This window comes from Ovis canadensis, chromosome X (genome assembly GCF_042477335.2).
Source record: "Ovis canadensis isolate MfBH-ARS-UI-01 breed Bighorn chromosome X, ARS-UI_OviCan_v2, whole genome shotgun sequence".
NCBI lineage: Eukaryota > Metazoa > Chordata > Mammalia > Artiodactyla > Bovidae > Ovis > Ovis canadensis.
Window position 1 is genome coordinate 140900909 of NC_091727.1, and position 20863 is coordinate 140921771.

A 20863-nucleotide genomic window follows, 5' to 3' on the forward strand; every position below is an offset into this window, starting at 1 on the left:
TATTTTACAAGTGATTGTGATAGCGTTCCCTCCTAAACTGATCATAAAGTACACCAGAGGAGTAAAGGTAGACCTTTAAACACCTATTTATCTTACTCAGTTTACTAAGCACTGTCCATACAAATGGTACTCATTGGCTTATAAACAAAAAAGTTATGTTTTGTTGTACTTTTTTATTTTGTGGTACTTGGTTTATTTTATATCAATTATATCTCAAATAAGCGATTTTAAAATCTACAGTGAGATACTACTATATCTGTTATCAGAGGGGGCTCCCTTCCAGGTGAGAGTAGGCTCTTGTCTAACACTCAAAAATGAATTTCCAAGGAGACATATGTACTGACAAAGCAAGATTTTATTGGGAAACGGCACCCGGGTGGAGAGCATCAGGGTAAAGGAATCCAGGAGGTCTCTTGAGTTTTAGGGTAATGGGGTTAGTTTCTGGGTTATCTCTGGATAGTATGCTTGTGCCCCTATTTGGTGTGACTCAGGGTCTTTCCTGTTGGCATATGCATCTCTCAGCCAAGTTGGATTCTAGCATGAGGGTTTCTGGGAGACCCACAGGACACGTTGTTAATGGCTGATGTCTCTTTCCTCCTTTGGCTTCTTCTGCATTCTTCTGGCTGATGGTAGCTTGTCAGTTCCGTGTTCCTTATCGGGACTTACTGTTGTGAGCAAACTCAAGCAAGCAGTTATTATCATGCCTGGTCAATGGTTCCCTAACGCATCTATCATGATGGTTAACATTAAAAACAGAAGCAGACCATATCAAGTACTAGAGAGGATACAGAGCAGTTGGAACCCTTCTATACTACTGGCTGGAGTGCACACTGGTACAGACACTTTGGAAAACTGCTGGACAGTTTCTTATGACGTTGATCATGCACTTACCAAATGTGACAGTAATTGTATTTACCTAAAGGATGTAATGCCATCCCAGGTGGAGCAGTGATAAAGAATCCGCCTGCAATGCAGGAGACGCAGGTTAGATCTCTGGCTCAGGAAGATCCCCTGGAACAGGGCACTCTAGTGCTCTTGCCTGGAGAATTCCATGAACAGAGGAGCCTGGTGGGCTATAGTCCATGGGGTTGCAAAGAGTCAGACACAACTGAGTTCACACACACACACACACAAAGGATGTGAACTTATATTTACCTCTAAATGTGTACGCACATTTCAACAGCTTTATATAATCGACAACTGGAAACAACTCAACGTCCTTGTCCTTCAACTGGTCACTGGATAAACTGCAATATTACTCAGCTAAAGTAAAGGAAAATTACTAATATAGCAAATAACACACACACATTATGTATGTGTTTCATTATGCAAAATGAAAGCAGCCAGACTGAGAAGATTTTATATTATATGATGGCATGTGTGTTATTTTGGAAAAGGCAATGTTATAGAAATAGCATACAGATCAGTGGTTGGAGGGAGAAACTGACTTCAAAGATCATCGTAATGTAGTTTTGGAGAGTGCTGGAACGGTTCTGTATCTTGATTATGGTGATGGCTACATATCTGCATGCATTTTCAAAACTCATAGCAGTATACTCCAAATCATACTCTATGTTTAATTATACTATATGTATATTTTAAGTGTGAATTAAAATGTAATTAAAATATATTTAGGTAAGAATACTGGGATACATTTGTATAGCACAGGGAACTCAATTTGGTGCTCTGTGACAACCTAGAGGGGTGGTACAGGGAGGTGGAAGGGAGGCTTAAGAGGGAGAGAATGCGTGCGTGTGTACACACTAAATTGCTTCAGTTGTGTCAGACCGTTTGCAACCCCATAGACTATAGCCTCTCAGACTCCTCTGTCCATGGAATTCTCCAGGTAAGAGCACTAGAGTGCCCTCCTCCATGGGATCTTCCTGACCCAGAGATCAAACCCGAGCCTCCTGAGGCTTCTGCATTGCAGGTGGATTCTTTACCGCTGAGTCACCAGGGAAGCCCTGAGGGAGAGGATATAGATACATGTTACTGTACAGCAGAAACCGATACAACATTGTAAGCAATGATCTTCCAATTTAAAACAAATACATAAAATACATATATTTAGCTGGGAATATTGTGTGGTCTTGTCAGACAATTGACCTAATGTATCATATGAAAAAGTAATTAAATCACATTTACAGACATATGCTATCAAAGGGAAAGTTGATGAGATCACATTATCTAATGTATACAATCATCTTCTAGTAGCTATGAACAAAATATAATCGAATGAAATAGAAATGAAGCAACAATACAGGCTAAGATACAATTGTAGCAAGCAGATATGAAATATTAAAAGCCTAAATATAATCAACATTTTTTTGATAGATACAGGAAAAAAGCAATAGCTTTTTTGCCTTTTCATACTGTTCATGGGGTTCTCATACTGTTAATGCCATGAGATGGTTGAATGGCACCACTGAATCAATGGACATGAGTTTGAGCAAACTCCAGGAGAGAGTGAAGCCTGGCATACTGCAGTTCATAGGGTGACAAAGATTGGGACATGACTTAGCGACTGAACAACAACAGCAGCTTAAAAAAAAATACTATATATAGTAGGGAATAAAATAATGAGTATAACTGATAAACTATTTTACTGAGTTCAAAGTTTGCACCATCAGTCACACACTAAATATAGAAGAAAGACATACGTGAAATCTGGGTTTGATCCTTGAGTTGGAAAGCTCCCCTGGAGGAGGGCATGGCAACTCATTCCAGTATTATTGCCTGGAGAATCCCCATGGACAGAGGAGCCTGGCGGGCTATAGTGCATGGGGTTGCAGAGTTGGACACAACTGAGCAACTAAGCATAGCACACAGGTAAAAACTGATGAGTTTTTCTAAACTCTAATTAATGAGTCTGAGATATAATAACATACTGTTCTTGTATGCAATATACATTGCAGAAATGTGATAGAATTTTCTCCCATGTACCTACAAGCCATACCATATTTTCTTTCTTTACATTACAATTCTGAAGATTATTGTGGATAACTTACATATAGGTAGGATCAGTGGGACAATGGTGATTCAGAAACATTGGCAGCTGCACTCTGCGCATGTATAGGACTTTCACACAAAATGGAAAAAAATTCCTGCCCCTACAAGACCTTTCATCTTGCCAATCAGCCATGCGAGATTGGGCGTGTTTTGTTGTACTTTTAAAGTTACAGTTTAATAGGACTCTGGTTTGAGCAACATATAGTTTGTAAATCTTAAGGCAACAATGTTAAATAAGAAGGCACCTTATGAGAATTGTTAGGAACATGTATGTTTCTTACAACAACCATTGGATAGTTCTGTTGTGTAAATCTAAGCCAGACACTTATGAGAAATAAAACTGAGGAGTTAAAGGTGTTAATAACTCATGCATTTTACCTGTAGTTTGGACATCTATATTGTTTATACTCATTTCCTTACAGTTGGGGTGAGCTGTACAGATAGACAGATATACACATCCCCAGGAGTAGCATAAATCCATGAAGGTAACATCAGTTCTAACTGACTGGAGTGAAATGTACCTGACTGCCTGTCAGTTCTCTTTGTAAGTTAGGGTTCAGTGAACTCGCAGTTTGGAATCTTCTAGGATGAACTGAATTCAAATAAAAACTGCCCTGTAGGCAGTAAAGCTGAACTATAAGTCTGTCTTTCAGTGATTTTTGTTCTGATATTTTTCTTCATATTTGAAGCTACTGCCTCTGTGAATATTTTAACTTTGCAGACATTTTGCCCAATAAACTGTTCAAGTTTGTGTCTTGATTCCATGCCATTAGTTTGTATCAAAGCTTGCATGTATTCCTATGGCTTTTATTTTCTTTTCATTGTATGAATTGGACTAAAGCAATGCCATTCTTCAAAGTGAGAAGGCTTTATTTGGAAAAGTCCTTTGAAATTACTTTATTATAGATTCTAGAATTGCCTGACTAGTCATTTCTAGAATATAATTCCCAAGAAATTTCTTCCAATAAAGTGAATTATAGATTGCTAGCACATATTTTTTTCCTTGAATGGAAAACAGAGGAAAAAATAAAGAGGATTTTAACTTCAATTTTGAAGAAAAATTATTTGGTTTGGTGGTCTGAAATTCAATCTATGATCATGGGTGCTTTGAGTAAAAAAATTCAGGACTGCTGTTTCTCCCCACTTCATTTTTCAGGCCCTGACAATGTTTTTTTTTTTTTTTTAATATTATGAGAATATACATTCTGAGTAATGCTTACCATGAACATTTAAAACACAAATGGCACATCCAAGGTAAAAATAAAGGCAAGCAACTCAATAGCATTCGGTCAGAGAGTGGGATTTTATGGTCTCATGAGAGTAATTAGAAAGGTCAACCATGAAACTATCAAAGCTATGCACAAGACAGGGCTGAGAAAATGCTTTCCAGTAGATCTTTTATTTATTTTTAAATTTATTTTTATTTTTTATTGTTTTAATTTTTATTTTTACTTTATTTTACTTTACAATACTGTATTGGTTTTGCCATACACTGACATGAATGCACCACGGGTGTACATGTGTTCCCAAACATGAACCCCCCTCCCACCTCCCTCCCCATAACATCTCTCTCCAGTAGATCTTTTAATCTACAAACTCTAGGTCACATTTCTTATGTGCTTATAGATGTTAGGTATATTTGACAGATAGGCTAGAAATGGAGTGTCATTATTAATACGGAAAGCCAAGGCCATGATAGGCAGTCGGCTTATCCTGTGACTAGGTCTACAACCTATGGTTTGGTTTGGTTGCTAAGTCATGTCTGACTCTGTGACCCCATATACTGTATCCTGCCAGGATCCTCTGTCCATGGGATTCTCCAGGCAAGAATACTGGAATGGGTTGCCATTTCCTTATCCAGGGGATCTTCCCAACCTAGGGATCAAACGTGGGTCTTTTTCTTTACAGGCGTGTATTGCAGGCGAATTCTTTATCAACCCATCCACAAAGTAAGCCCGCTAAACCCTATAACAGACACTGATTCCATTTAGCCTCCATTTTCTAATCAAGAAAGGGCAACAATATTGATTGTTGTCACAGCAAGATAAATGTAATTGGTACGCAACTGTCATGAGACAGTCAGCAAAATTCCAGCTACTTTCATTGTTGAGATGAAGAAGAAGAAATGGAATTATGGTACCATGATACCAGAAGTTATCATGGAATACCTATCTATTGACTTACATTGTAAAAGAATCATTAAATAAAATAGTTTAGAGAAAGTCTTGAAGATGACCATTCAAAAAGAAATTAGTAGCTTTTGGTCAAAACAGCAACAACAATAACAAAAAAAAAAAACTAGAGTTCACAAAATTTTGGCTTTGAGGAGATAGTAGCACCAGGTAGGAAGCAATATTATGTAGTAAGAGAAGAAATCATTAATGATTTAGAGTTTAATGAGAAAGGTATATTCCAGCAGAAAGGAGGTAAGATGCTTTGGTTTTCTTTTTTTTTTTAATTTTCTTTCTTTTTTTTTTTTTTTTTGACAGTAGCACTATCCACTACATTCAGTTGGTCTTCACTTGATCAAACCCACTGGTTTGCAACTACATTCCCAGTTTTAGCACAGGGAGTCCTGCATCCTTGGCAATGTACTCTGTCCAGGTCAAAATGGTCTTCATTTTGGTCTTCATGACATTGTCTTGGTCTTCACAACACTGACTATGAGTTGGTCAAGATACGCAGTGGTGAACGGAAGTTCATAAGGCTTTTCATCTCATAGTTAAGGCTGTAATGTTATTCTGTTGTTGTTGTTGTTCAGTCGTTAAGTTGTGTCTGCCTCTTGAAACCTTATGGATTGCAGCACACTAGGCTTCTCTGTCCTCCACTGTCTCCCAGAGTTCACTCAAATTCATGTCCATTGAGTTGGTGATGCCATCTAACCATTTCATTCCCTGCCACTCCCTTATCCTTTTGGCTACAATCTTTCTCAGCATCAGGGTCTCTTCGCATCAGCTGAACAAAGTATTGCAGCTTCAGCATCAGGATCAGTCCTTCCAATGAATATTCAGGGTTGATTTCCTTTAGGATTGACTTGTTTGATCTCCTTGCTGTCCAAGGGACTCTCAAGAGTCTTCTCCAACACCACAATTTGAAAGCCTCAGTTCTTCAGGTCTCAGCCTTCTTTATGGTCCAACTCTCACATCTGTACATGACTACTGGAAAAACTATAGTTTTGACTGTACGGACCTTTGACATCAAAGTGACGTCACTGCTGTCTTGATTTATCATAGCTTTCCTTCCAAGGAGCAAGCGTCTTTTAACTTCATGGCTGCAGTCACTGTCTGCAGTGATTTTGGAGCCCATGAAAATAAAATCTGTCAGTACTTCTATTTTTTCCCCTTCTATTTGCCATGAAATAATGGGACTGGATGCCATGATCTTGGTTTTCTGAATGCTGAGTTTTAAGCCAGCTTTTTCATTCTCCTCTTTCACCCTCATCAAGAAGGATTTTAGTCCCTCTTCACTTTCTGCCATTAGAGTGGAATCTTCGGCATACCTGATGTTGTTGATATTTCTTGCAGCAATCTTGATTCCAGCTTAGGATTCATCCAGCCTGGCATTTTGCATGATGTACTTTGCATAGAAGTTAAATAAGCAGGGTTCTTTACAACATACAGCCTTGTTGTATTCCTTTCCCAGTTTTGAACCAGTCTATTGTTCCATGTCCATTTCTAACTGTTGCTTCTTGATCTGCAGACAGGTTTCTCAAGAGACAGTTAAGGGTCTGGTATTCCTGCCTCTTTAAGAATTTTCCAGTTCGTTGTGATCCACATGGTCAAAGGGTTTAGTATAGTCAATGAAGCAGAAGTGGATGCTTTTCTGGAATTCTCTTGCTTTTTCCAAGATCCAGTGAATGTTTGCAATTTGATCTCTGGTTCTTCTGCCTTTTCTAAATCCAGTTTGTATATCTGGAAGTTCTTGGTTCATGTACTGCTGAAGCCTAGCATGAAGGATCTTGAGCATCACCTTGCTAGTGTGTGAAATGAGCACAATTGTAAAGTAGTTCGATCTTTGGAATTGCCCTTCTTTAGGACTGGAATGTGGAGAAGGCAATTGCACCCTGCTCCAGTATTCTTGCCTGGAAAATCCCATGGATGGAGGAGCCTGGTAGGCTGCAGTCCATGGGGTCGCTAAGAGTCAGACACGACTGAGCGACTTCACTTTCATGCATTGGAGAAGGAAATGGCAACCCACTCCAGTGTTCTTGCCTGGAGAATCCCAGGAATGGTGGAGCCTGATGGGCTGCCATCTATGGGGTTGCACAGAGTTGGACACGACTGAAGCGACTTAACAGCAGCAGCAGCAGCAGCAGCAGGGATTGAAATGAAAACTGGCCTTTTCCAGTCCTATGGCCACTGCTGACATTTCCAAATTTGCTGGCATATTGAGTGCAGCACTTTAACACCATCATCTTTTAGGATTTTAAATAGCTCAGCTGGAATTCCATTGCCTCCACTAGCTTTGTTTGCAGTGATGCTTCTTAAGGCCCACTTGACTTCACATTCTAGGATGTGTGGCTCTAGGTGAGTGATCACACCATCATGGTTATCTGGGTCATTAAGATCTTTTTTGTACAGTTCTTCTGTGTATTTTTGCCACCTCTTCTTAATATCTTCTGCTTCTGTAGGTCCTTACCATTTCTGTCCTTTATCATGCCCATCTTTGCATGAAATGTTCATTTAATATCTTCAGTTTTCTTGAAGAGATTTCTAGTCTTTCTCATTTTATTGTTTTCCTCTATTTCTTTGCATTGTTCTTTTAAAAAGACCTTCCTGTCTCTCTTTGCTATTCTCTGGAACTTTGCATTCAGTTGGGGATATCTTTCCCTTTCTCCCTTGCCTTTTGCCTTTTTTTTTTTTTAATTCCTCAGCTATTTGTAAAGCCTCCTCAGACAACCACTTTGCCTTCTTGCATTTCTTTTTCTTTGGGAAGGTTTTGGTCACTGCCTCCTGTACAGTGCCATGAAACTCTGTCCATAGTTCTTTGGGCACTTTGTCTACCAGATCTAATACCTTGAATCTATTCATCACTGCAGCTCTATAATCATGAGGATTTGATTTAGATCATACTTGAATGGACTAGTGTTTTCCCCTACCTTCTTCAATTTAAACCTGAACTTTGCAATAAGGAGCTCAAGATCTGAGCCACAGTCAGCTCCAGGTCTTGCTTTTCTGATTGTATACAGCTTCTCCATCTTTGACTGCAAAGAACATAATCAATCTGATTTCAGTATTAACTGTCTGGTGATATCCATGTGTACAGCTGTCTCTTGGGTTGTTCAAAAAGGATATTTGCTATGATCAGCCTGTTCTCTTGACAAAATTCTGTTAGCCTTTCCCCTGCTTCATTTTGTACTCCAAAGCCAAACTTGTCTGTTATTCCGTGTATCTCTTGACTTTCTATTTCTGCCTTCCAATCCCCTATAATGAAAAGGACATCTTTTTTTTTTGTGTGTGTGTGTTAGTTCTAGAAGACACTGTGGGCTTCCCAGGTGGTTCAGTGGTTCAGATGGAAGAGATACTCATTCAATCCCTGAATCGGGAAGATCATCTGGAGGGGGAAATGGCAACCACTCAAGTATTCTTGTCTGGAGAATCAGGGACCGAGGAGCCTGGCAGGCTACAGTCCATGGGGTCACACAGAGTTGGATACAACTGAGTGACTAAGCATGCACACCAGAAGGTATAGTAGGTCTTCATAAAACCAGTCAATTTCAGCTTCCTCAGTTTCAGTAGTTTTGGCATAGACTTGGATTACTGTGATGTTGAATGGCTTGCCTTGGAAAGAACCGAGATCATTCTGTCATTTTTGAGGCTGAACCCAAGTAATGTATTTTGGTCTCTTTTGTTGACTATGAGGGCTACTGCATTTACTCTAAGGGATTCTTGCCCACAGTAGTAGATACAATGGTCATCTGAATTAAATTTGCCCATTCCCATACATTTTAGTTCACTGATTCCTAAAATGTTAATATTCACTCTTGCCCTCTCCTGCTTGACCACATCAAATTTACATGGCAACCTGGAAAATTCCATGGACAGAGGAAAGAGTCGGGCATGACTGAGTGACTTCACTTTCAATTTTCACTTTCATGCATTGGAGAAGGAAATGGCAACCCACTCCAGTGTTCTTGTTTGGAGAATCCCAGGGACAGGGGAGCCTGGTGGGCTGCCGTCTATGGAGTCACACAGAGTTGGACACGACTGAAGCGACTTAGCAGCATGGACATCACATTCCAGGTTCCTACGCAGTATTGTTCTTTACAGCATCAGACTTTACTTTCACCACCAGATACATCCACAACTGAGCAACGTGGCCTATCCACTTCATTCTTTCTGGAGCTATTAGTAATTGCCCTCTGCTCTTCCCCAGTAGCATATTGGACACCTTTTGACCTGGTGTGGGAGGGTGGGGGGAGGGAATCATCTTTAGGTGTCATATTGTTTTCCTTTTCATACTGCTCACCAGATTCTGCAGGCAAGAATACTGGAGTGGGTTGCCGTTTCTTCCTCAGGTAGACCATGTTTTGTCAGAACTCTTCAGGACAGGTATATTTTCTGGTAATGAAATACCATTTTCACAATTTTTTATTAAAAGTGTTTGCTGGATAGGTGGACACAGCACCTCTTGCGCTCTCTAGTGGATATTTCCAGAAGTGTTAGGATGGGATTATGTCATACAGAAGTGAAAACAGTGATCTGGAGACGGTGGGGGAGAATGTGAATGATAATAAACGTCTCTGTTCAGTTCAGTTCAGTTGCTCAGTCATGTTCGACTCTGCGACGCCATGGACTGCAGCACACCAGGCTTCCCTGTCCATCACCAACTCCCAGGGCTTGCTCAGACTCATGTCCATCGAGTCGGTGATGGCATCCAACCATCTTATCCTCTGTTGTCCCCCTCTTCTCCTGCCTTCAATCTTTCCCAGCATCAGGGTCTTTCCCAAGGAGTCAGTTCTTCCCATCAGGTGGCCAAAGTATTGGAGTTTCAGCTTCAGCATCAGTCCTTCCAATGAACATTCAGGACTGATTTCCTTTAGGATTGACGTCTAGGCGAAAAAACATCTAGAATAAACATTTAGGAGAAAGAAAAATACCAAACTAGTCTGCAAAGAGATTTTGGATTTCTCCCTTGACCAGCAGTCCCGCCCCACCCCTGGGATGACGGTGCAGGAGCTGTTAGGATGTGGGCAGTGTTAGGATGCTAGTGGGGAAGGAGCGAGGCGCAGGTGGAGCTGGAATCCTGATATCCCCTTCCCCCACCTCCTCGCCAGCCATAGAGTCCCACCTCCGACTGCCCTGCCGCCCTCCCTGAAGGCTAATTCAGGAGACTTGCAGCCTATAGCCCGGCCAGGTCCTGTGACTGCAGGTGGAGCAGCTGCTACATCATCAGCGCTCGTGGTACCAGGATAGTCTTGTATTCCTCAGTAAGAGCTATGGCAACGTGCTCTGTGATGACGTTGGATGGCGTCATCTGTCATCCAGTACCTGAGAGGAATAAGTTCTCCTACCAGGTGATGAAAGGCAACTTGCCCCTGTGCAGCCATGCCAATCCAGGCGAGGTCCTGATCCTCAGGGGTGAGGATGGGGGTGTCCAGCGGGAAGTGGTGCAGCACTCCTCCGAGGAGTCAGTGGTCCAGTGGGAGAGTAGGGCCATGTCATTCAAGTCTCTTACGCAGTTCCTGCTGGGCATGGCCTTGGGATGTGCTGTACTGTGCTTAGACTCTCAGTCGTGTCTGACTCTTTGTGACCCTATGTTATGTAGCCCACCAGGCTCCTCTGTCCATGGGATTCTCCCAGCAAGAATACTGGAGTGGGTAGCCTGTCCCTTCTCCAGGCGATCTTCCCAACCTAGGGATCAAACTGGGGTCTCCTGCACTGCAGATGGATTCTTTACCTGCTGAGCTACCAGGGAAGCCCATGACCCTTCGCTACTCCAGTTCAAAGCTCACCCTATCCATGGGTGATGGTTTTGAGCTCCATGAAGCATAGCCAGGTTGCTTTTGATATCATTATCACTGACTCCTCAGACCCTCTGGGCCCTGCTGAGAACCTCTTCAAGAATTCCTGTTACCAGCTCATGAAGAAGTCCTATTACCGGCTCATCCCTGAAAAAGGATGGTGCCCTTTGCTGCCAGGGTGAGTGTTAGTGGCTGAACCTGGACCTCATCAAGAACATGCTGGGAGTTCTGCAAATCACTCTTTCTGGGCATGGGCTATGCTTTGTGCCCCACCCCCACCTACCCCAGCAGCCAAATCGGCTTCATGTGCCTTCCTCCGTGCGAGCTGATTAGTTTCAGTCGTGTCCAACTCTTTGCGACCCCATGAAATGTACCCTGCCAGGTTCCTCGGTCCATGGAATTCTCCAGGCAAGAATACTAGGTTGCTATGCACTTCTCCAGGGGATCCTAAATTGGCTTCATGCTGTGCGGCAAATATCCAAGCACAAACTTCTTGGAGCCCCCGAGGCAGCTGACACAGAAGCAGGTGGAACAGATGCAACTGAAATACTACAATTCTGATGTGCACCGGGCAGCCTTCGTCCTGCCTGAGTTTGCCCACAAGGTCCTGAATGGTGTGTGCTGAGCCCAGGGGCCACTGCTGCCGCAGCTGCCCATGACCTCCGCGAACAGTGAGCCTCCAGGGTACCTGGACCCCGCCAGCCCTAGAGAAGACTCCTGCTGGCTCGCTCCCCAACCCAGTGTTACAGGCTGCAGAATGATGCCTGGCTTGCCCTCTTAGATGGAGTGTCTTTCTCTCTGTGTGGCGTTCAGCTTCCAAGCTTATACCAGATGCCTGCAGCACCACCTCCGCCTTCTGTCACCCCTCACTGATCAAAATGTGTATCTAGAACAGCAATGAGAACAAAGTACTCTGCAAATATTAGGAACTCAACATAAGATATTTGTATACTGGCTATTTTTGAGTATGTGAGAGCCTATTTTGGAGGAGGGGATGCTTTGGCCTTCCTGATATCTCAGAAGGTAAAGAATTTGCCTGCAATGGAGGAGATCTGGGTTCGATCCCTGGGTTGGGAAGATCCCCTGGAAAAAGAAATGGCTACCCACTCCAATATTCTTGCCTGGAGAATTCCATGGTCAGAGGAGCCTGGCCACAAAGAGTCGGACACAGCTTAATGACTCTCTCTGTCTCTGTCTCTCTCTCTCTGTCTCTCTCTCTCACACACACACACACACCCCTCCCTTCTAAGCCACTAGTAGCTGAGAACTTCACAGTACAGTTTATGTCTTGGAAGAGGAGAGAGTAATTTGATGAGCTACAAATTAGCTATTCATTAAGAAGCTAAAGCATAAATTGAAGGTAAAGTAGTGGGTCATAGCATAGTATATTTGAACCCAGAAGTTGAAATTGGGGCAGAAATGGTCTTCCTCACACTATTCCCTTCCTTTACTTAAAGTGAATCTCTTGCCTGTTATCAAAAGAAAGAGCTCAAGAAAGGGAAAGGAGAAACAGAAGAAAACCACAAAAATGAAACAGGCAAGAGTTGTTCTAAATTCTCTTCATTCACTCAAAATTAGTACAGTGAAATTCAAACCCACTGAATAATAATCATGGCCCCATTTGCCTAATTTTCAAGTATCTTAAGCTGGAGTAGGCATGTGTTATCTAGTACATGAGCCATGTGATGGAGGTGGAAATAATCCTGTTTGATAAAGATAAAAGATCTTGAAAAGGATTTTCTAGAGAACAGGCCCATTCTAGACTTTAAGCCTGCCTGAGGCTCCAGAAAACTAAATGTAAAATGTTGTGGTAACATATTTGGTCATGTACAGTTATATAAACACCCTCAATTAGTTTTTGACTCACTTTTTATTTTCTCCCAAATTTGTGTAATAGTGCCAAATGCATTAACATTGTAACATTTATGCCTCGATTCTGTCTGCTTCTCTGATGGCTCAGATGGTAAAGTGTCTGCCCACAATGCAGGAGACCCGTGTTCGATTCCTGGGTCGGGAAGATCCTCTGGAGAAGGAAATGGCAATCCACTCCAGCACTCTTGCCTGGAAAATCCCATGGATGGAGGAGCCTGATAGGCTACAAATTAGCAAAGAGTCAGACACGACTGAGCGACTTCACTTTCTGTCTTCTTGGTTTTTTTTTTTTTGAAGGGAAGCAGAAGGTAACAGTGGTGGGACTTGGAAATATTTGCTACCTAGGAAGAGTCTCTCTGACCCTAGATAGTTTTGAAAGCTGATATGCCTCCCACCTGGCTTCCCAGGTGGTGCTAGTGATAAAGAACCCACCTGCCAATGCAGGAGACATAAGAGATGCAGGTTCAATCCCTGGGTCAGGAAGATCCCCTGGAGAAGGGCATGGCATCCCACTCCAGTATTCTTGCCTGGAGAATCCCATGGACAGAGGAGCCTGGCAGGCTATGGTCTATAGGGTTGCAAAGAGTCGGACACGACTGAAGTGATTTAGCATGCAAGCATGCACATGTCTCCCAACACCTACTAGATGATCTGCCAAATCTGACATTTTTTCTCTGTTCAACTATATGTTTTATGATGTACAGTTTGCCTGCTACCTCATTGGATCTTGCCTTTCTTTATGGAAACTATGAGAAGATCTATATTTCTTGCCTGAGATATAGGTATATATAACTTTATATTGGCTTAGAAGTTGATATAACAGTAGAGATTATGAGCTATAACCATTTCCCCCACTAAGTACTGGTGATCTTTCTTGGAATGTGGAAAACTCCTTGATTCATTCATCAAATAGGTATTCAAAGCATGACCGCTACATGCTACAGGGTTTACAATTCTAGAGTGCATCTTATAGTTTTTTGGTATTTAGAGATATATTAAAAAAAAAAAAACCTTTTTAAAAGTTTATAATGTTAAAACTACAATAAAGCCAGAAATCAACACCTACTCAAAACTGCTAGTCAAACTTTGTCAATAAAGGCAATTATATTTTATAGTATAGTATTTAAAGGAATTTAGATAGAAATTATATATAAATGACATGGATGTTTGTGGGGTTGTGTTTCAGTTCAGTTCAGTTCAGTCACTCAGTCGTGTCCGACTCTTTGTGACCCCATGGATTGCAGCACGCCAGGCCTCCCTGTCCATCACTATCTCCCGGAGCTCACTCAAACTCATGTCCATCGAGTTGGTGATGCCATCCAGCCATCTCATCCTGTGTTGTCCCCTTCTCCTCCTGCCCCCAATCCCTCCCAGCATCAGAGTCTTTTCCAATGAGTCAACTCTTCGCATGAGGTGGCCAAAGTACTGGAGTTTCAGCTTTAGCATCAGTCCTTCCAAAGAACACCCAGGACTGATCTCCTTTAGAATAGACTGGTTGTGTTTAGGTTTTCTTATATTTTGGGGACAGATAAACAGTTTCATAGGATTTCCATGTTGTAAAAATAGCTGAAACTAAATTGTAAGCTTCAAAATTGTCCCAGTTTTGCTTGACTGAGAGGACATGTAATAAGGGTTTGTATGTAGAAGCCATAGACCAAGTTATTAAACATATGATTAGCAAGACCAAGTCATCTAGCTCATGTTCCTATTGACTGATGATGTTTATTAATTCTCCACTGTATGCTAAACTTTAGGGCTTCCCTGGTGGCTCAGAGGTAAAGAACTCGCCTGCTAGGGCAGGAGACACAGTTTAGATTCCTGGGTCGGGAAGATCCCCTAGAGAAGGAAATAGCAACCCACTCCAGTATTCTTGCCTGAGAAATCCCATGTAACAGCAGACCCTGGCAGAGTGTAGTCCATGGGGTCACAAAAGAGTTGAGCATGGCTTAGCAACTAAAGCAAAAACAACAATGCTAAACTTTAGGGAACATTCTTTTTGAAAAAACCTTCAGTCAGAAAACGGACAAAAATATTTAGATTCAGTTATGAATGCTAGATCACTGTGGGTTTGAAAAAAAACCACCATACTATCTATAAATTCACTAAATAAAATTTGTGCTACCTTTGGTTAGACAATCAGTGGAGAAGAAAATAAGTGAGAACTTGGATTTGGGACACTCTGGTAATTCATGTGACCTGATTAATCTCTTACACAACACTCATTTAAATAATTTGCTCACCCTAATTTTAGATCTCTAAATTGCTCATACTTTGTGTGTAGAAACTGATTATGATTGTCATATCCATGAAGTGATACAGAACTAAGAAATTTCAACTCAGATCTCAAAATTAGTAGGCATGTATTAATTTGAAATCTGCTTATCTTAAAGTAGCTCCAATGGTTTGAATGTATGTGAATTTTTAATATTGTATGATTAATGAAAGGAGCTACTGGTGACCACTTCAGGGACTGAAATAGCTGAAAAGGGCAAAAATAAATCCATTCTGTTTTATTATAGTAGTTTTGGGGTACCATTGGAGGCAGAGATTATTGAACTGACCATTCTAGAATATAAAAAATATTTTTGAGCCAAGACCATTGAGCCAGCAGTGTTTCAGTGGCTTCTTAAACACACAAACAGAACATCAAGCAAGAAATACATATTTAGATGCGTGTGTGCCTGCTTAGTTGTACCTGACTCTTTGAGACCCTGTGGACTGTAGCCCGCCATGGTCCTCTATCCGTGGAATTATCCCAGCAAGAATGCTGAGGTGGGTTGCTGTGCCCTCCTCCAGAAGAACTTCCTGACCCAGGGACTGAACTTTCGTCTCCGCCACTGCAGATAAAGCCCTATGTTTAGGTGACCAGAATCCAAATTCATGTATTGAATTAGAACTATAAAGAAAATCTATTTAATTTTCCAGTTATCTTAGTAGAATGTATTGAGTAAGCATTAAGGATTATTATTATTATTATTACCACCACCATCATCATCATCATCATTAATTGTGTTAAAAGGAAACTTTGGGAGGCATAAGTGACCTGCTGGCAAGGATTATCCACTCTGGAGCATGCAGTGGATCAGTTTTGCTCTCAGCAGTAGGCAGCATTATAATCAATAGAAATTGCCCATATGGGGTTTAAAAGACACTGTGATAATTAAGTTCACCAGAAAGACACAGAAAGTTTTGGAGCTTATTGTAAACCACGACTCTCTGAATCTTTCATAGATTTCACTGACTGCAGTGTCTAAATCAGAAGATATAGAAGTTTGTTTTTTTTTTTTCCCATGCTCAGCAAAAACTGTTAACTGGCTTTTGTGGGGGGGTGTATAAATAAACATTCACTTAGTGTTTCTCATATTCTACTGAGTCAATATTAAACTGCACTTTTCTATTTTTGATAAGAGTCATCATCAAAAAGTTTGTTTGTCTTTGTAAAGATTTTCCCATATGTCCATGGTTCAGTTAAACATTCTCTGCCGTCTAGGAAATTAGAGCTTAAAATAGTATCAATACTTCACCAATTTATGTCTCAACAAACCTTTTTTTTATCGAAGTTCCCTGAAGGCCTTGACCTTTACATAAATAAGAGTAGAAAATGGATATTGGGGTTTGCAAAATACAAAAATGTACTATTTTTAAAAATCCCACAAAGTACCTTATTTGTTGCTGTCATTTGAGAACAGGACAACACATACATTAGCATATTTAGTAACTTTTCACACAGAGAGGTTACAAAGACTTGTTTGAGCATCAAGGGAATAACCCGGAATAAATACCTAAATCAGTGTTTCTCAAGTGTCATTGATGATATCAGTCTTCCTACTAAATACTCCAGGTGATTTTGATACTTACAGTTCACTTACTATTTACTGTGCTTTGAATTATACCGCCGTAACGTCCATATTCTTGATCTAACAGCAAATGCCTTTCCGTATTAGAATTCAGAAACTTTGAGAACCAAATGGATTAGATATCCAACTTTCAGATCTTTAAATACATTATTTCACTCAGTACTAAGAAAACGTTTTAGTTTGATGGATTTCAGTCTTCTTAATAATATCACCTACTCTGTAAAATACAAGTGTAATCCATTTTTTCCACAAAATCTGTCTGAGGAAGTGTGTGTATGTGTCTCTTCTCTCTGGCTCAGTGCTAAAGAATCCGCCTGCAGTTTAGGAAGCATGGGTTTGATCCCTGGGTTGGGAAGATCCCCTGCAGAAGGGAATGGCTACCCACTCCAGTATCCTTGCCTGGAGAATCCCATGGACAGAGGACCTTGGTGGAAGGGGACTTAAGTGGCTAAACCACCTTCTCTCTCCAAATGACCTTGACATCAGTACGTTCAAGTGGCTTATACCATTTCTGAGTTATTAAGGTTTGGCTTAATATTTTCTGATTAGCCACAATTTCAATGTATTTGCTTCAAAGAGGCTTTTGTAAGTTATATACAAAAAGGAATTTTCTACCATGCAAAGAAATATATTATATGTAAATAAGGCAATATTTGCAGCATGACAATCAAAGATACCTCAAGGAGTGGGGCATTGGATTATGTACTTAGTTGCCAGTAATAGATTATAGTTATAGATTATAGGAGACTATTATATAAAAATATTATTTACCTAGAGTTGGCATAAAATATGTCAGAAAAATTTTTAAAAGAAATTTCAATTTGCTCACTGTATGAAAAAAAGAATAGACCACAGCCCACTTCCATGAAACAATTGCATTAGTAAGGGGAATTTTATTTTTAAAACCAAAAAGACAGACTTTTAAAAAAACTATTGCTATTTACTGTACTTTAAACAGTTCTTCTATGAAGGTGTTTCTGGTATATTAAAGACCTGTTCCAGTCAAAAGTATTCTCTACTGGCTGATGAAATAATTATACTAAGCTATCAAGAGACTGTTCTTGACTTCCCAGGGTAAAATTTCTTTCTTTAGCAACCACAGATTGACATGCTTCGCTGTTCATTATTCATTATTCTTTTGCTTCCTCTGCTTTACAGTCTGGATCCAGAAAAGTCTCCTTGGAGACTTTATTGCACATGCTTGGACATCTTGATGATGGCTATGTTTTTTTTTTTTTTTGTATTGCTTTTGTTGTTGTTGTTTGGTTTTTCTTACTTGTCAGAGGGTCATTTGACTAGAACTTAATCAGTTTATGGTTGTTCTGGATAATCTTCAGAGGCTGAGTCACTTCTCCAATTTCTGTTGTTTTTAGTTTTGTTTATGTGTTTGTTGCTTTTGTCTGTGGCTGGAGAGGTCTTTCTGAAATAAACAACTCACTGAACACAAAAACAATCAATCAAACCTGCTAGTTTTCCTCAAGAGGCTCAATGTTTAGTTTATTCATTAAGAAACTTTTGCCTTGTGTTTTTCCCTCTCCTCTTCCGTCTCTTCTTCCTTATGTTTATAAGAAAAACTCAAGCAGCTTTGTGTTTTAATAGGCAGGGCTGAAGGCAGAGTTCTGCCTCTGGGAAATGTTTATTCTGGAAAAACACAGGAGACTTCTGTTTGGTCTGACTTATCTAGACTAAGTCATAAGCCATCTTGGGCTAAAAAAGAGAAGATGCCTTAAATATTGATGCCTGTCCAGACTCAATTTTATGTTTAAAAGCCAAAGAATTGTGGCCACTGCAACCTCTTAATTCATCAGTAAATAGTCATCAGTGCATTAATATTTTGTTAGTCATCTTTCCTTCTGGGGATATGAATAAAGTTCATAAACACAATAGTTTTTTTTTGTTATTTATCAAACAAATGGTTATTCTTGACAAGTAGCCATTTTTAAGCTTTCTGTAGTTACTTGAAAGAACAATGTTAAGGAAAAATCAAATTGTGTATTTATTTATACCAGAGCTGTGCGTGTCTCTGGGCTGGGAGACGTGGTGAGTATGGAGGGAAGAGAATGCGAGTAGTATCCTGATTCTGCTTTGTCCTTTCTTTGCTCTTAAACCTCTGTGCAGATCTGCCAGAAGTTATCACCCAAGGGATTCTAGTTCTCTGTTCCTGCTTCCAGCTAGCAGCCCAGGGCAGGGCTACCCTACTCCCTCCTCCTGAGTTGGCTACTATTCCATTTGAAATAGAGAAAGGGAAAAACTAGTTGAGGGCTTTCATGCTATTTTTTTTAACTTCTCAGACTAAACCTAGTGGAAGCCTTTTTATTCACTTATTTGTCTAGTCTTCACTCACTGTATAAACAGAGTATGCTTGCAAGTGTAAAGAGTCAATAATGGTGAGGAGGGAGGCAATGTCGATAAGAGAAAGGGCAAGGAAAAAAATTCTTAAAGAAAGAAATAGAAGCCTTCCTTACCTTGAAGTCTAAAGGAAATCAATCCTGAATATTCATTGGAAGGACTGATGCTGAATCTGAAGCTCCAATACTTTGCCCACCTGATGCGAAGAGCCGACTCATCAGAAAAGGCCCTGATGCTGGGAAAGACTGAAGGCAGGAGGAGAAGGGGATGACAGAGGATGATGGTTGGATGGCATCACCAACTAAATGGAAATAAGTTTGAGCAAGCTCCGGGAGATGGTGAAGGACAAGAAAGCTTGGTGTGCTGCAGTCCATGGGATCACAAAGAGCAGGGTGCAATTGAGCGACTGAACAACAACCTTGAAGTCTAGCTGGGGGAAAATTACATACCCTAGTTGAATAAATGAAAGCAATTAAAAAGCAACAGGCAAAAAAAAAATAATGTAAATACCATCTGAGCCACTAGGGAAGTCCATATGTAAGTGCTGATAGGGATGGGAGAACTGCAAATATTTAGTTCAGTTCACCATTTGAGTAGACATTATGTGCTAGAACCTGTATCAGAAATGTGATGGAAAATAAGAGGTAAGCATCTGGAGGCAGATATAGCTATAGATAACTTTATTATGAGGTACACTGGGTTTCCCTGGTAGCTCAGTCAGTAAAGAATCCACCTGTAATGCAGGAGACCCAGCTTTGATCCCTAGGTCAGGAATATCTCCTGGAGGAGGAATTGGCCACCCACTCCACTATTCTTGCCTGGGAAATCCCATGGACAGAGGAGTCTGGCAGGGTACAGCCTACGGGGTCACAGGAGTTGGACACGACTTACTGACTAAATCACCACACTGTGCTGAGTGTTTTAAGATCAACAAAATACCATGGGGGAAATTGTGAAGGGAAACATTTTGAGTTGAGAGGGTAAGGGTTCTGCACTAAATTCCAGTGTGTGTGTGTGTGTGTGTGTGTGTGTGTGTGTGTGTGTGTGTGTGTGTGTGTGGTGGGGAGGTTCCCCACACCAAAAAGCAGCTCTCTGACGTGAAGCAGGTACCCTGCATTCAGCTCAGTTCTAACACTATCTGCCCCGTGGTGGTGGTGGCTTAGTCACGATGCCGTGCCTGACTCTTGCGGCCCCATGGACTATAGTCCTCCAGATTCCTCTGTCCATGCAGTTATCCAGGCAAGAATACTGGAATTCGTTGCCATTTCCTTCTCCACTATCTACCCAGAGGTAGGATCAGGTTCCACAGGTTAAGGATTTAGTCCTACAAGACAGTATCCCCCTCAACCAGACCCCAATCACAAGCTCAGGTAATTGCCTGTGCTTCTGACGGTTGAGGATAGATTGCCAACAACTTCCTCTTCAGGTTCAAATATTTGCTAGAGCAGCTCACTGAACTCAAATACTTTACCTACTAGGTTACCAGTGTATTATATATTTTTCTAATTTTTTTAACAATAAACTTTTTTATTGTGGTCAAATTCACATAATATAAACATACCATTTTAACATGTTTACCTGTGCAGCTCAGTGTCACTAAGTATATTCACATTATTGTGCACGCTCACAACAGCCTCCTCCTGAACCTTTCACCTTCTTAAACTGAAACTCTGTCCCCATTAAACATTAACTTCCTATCCCCACTCCCCACCACCCCAACCCCCAGCTCCCAGCATCTACCAATGTACTTTCTGACTCTATGAACTTGACTGTTCTAGGTACCTGAAATAAGTTTCCTGGTATATCATAAAAG

The 20863-nt window shown here is 40.9% G+C and overlaps 1 pseudogene; it reads left to right on the plus strand.

The window, feature by feature from the left end:
- Nucleotides 1-583: 583 nt before the first annotated feature.
- LOC138930893 (uncharacterized) overlaps nucleotides 584-20863 on the plus strand; it is a 41305-nt pseudogene continuing 21025 nt past the window's right edge.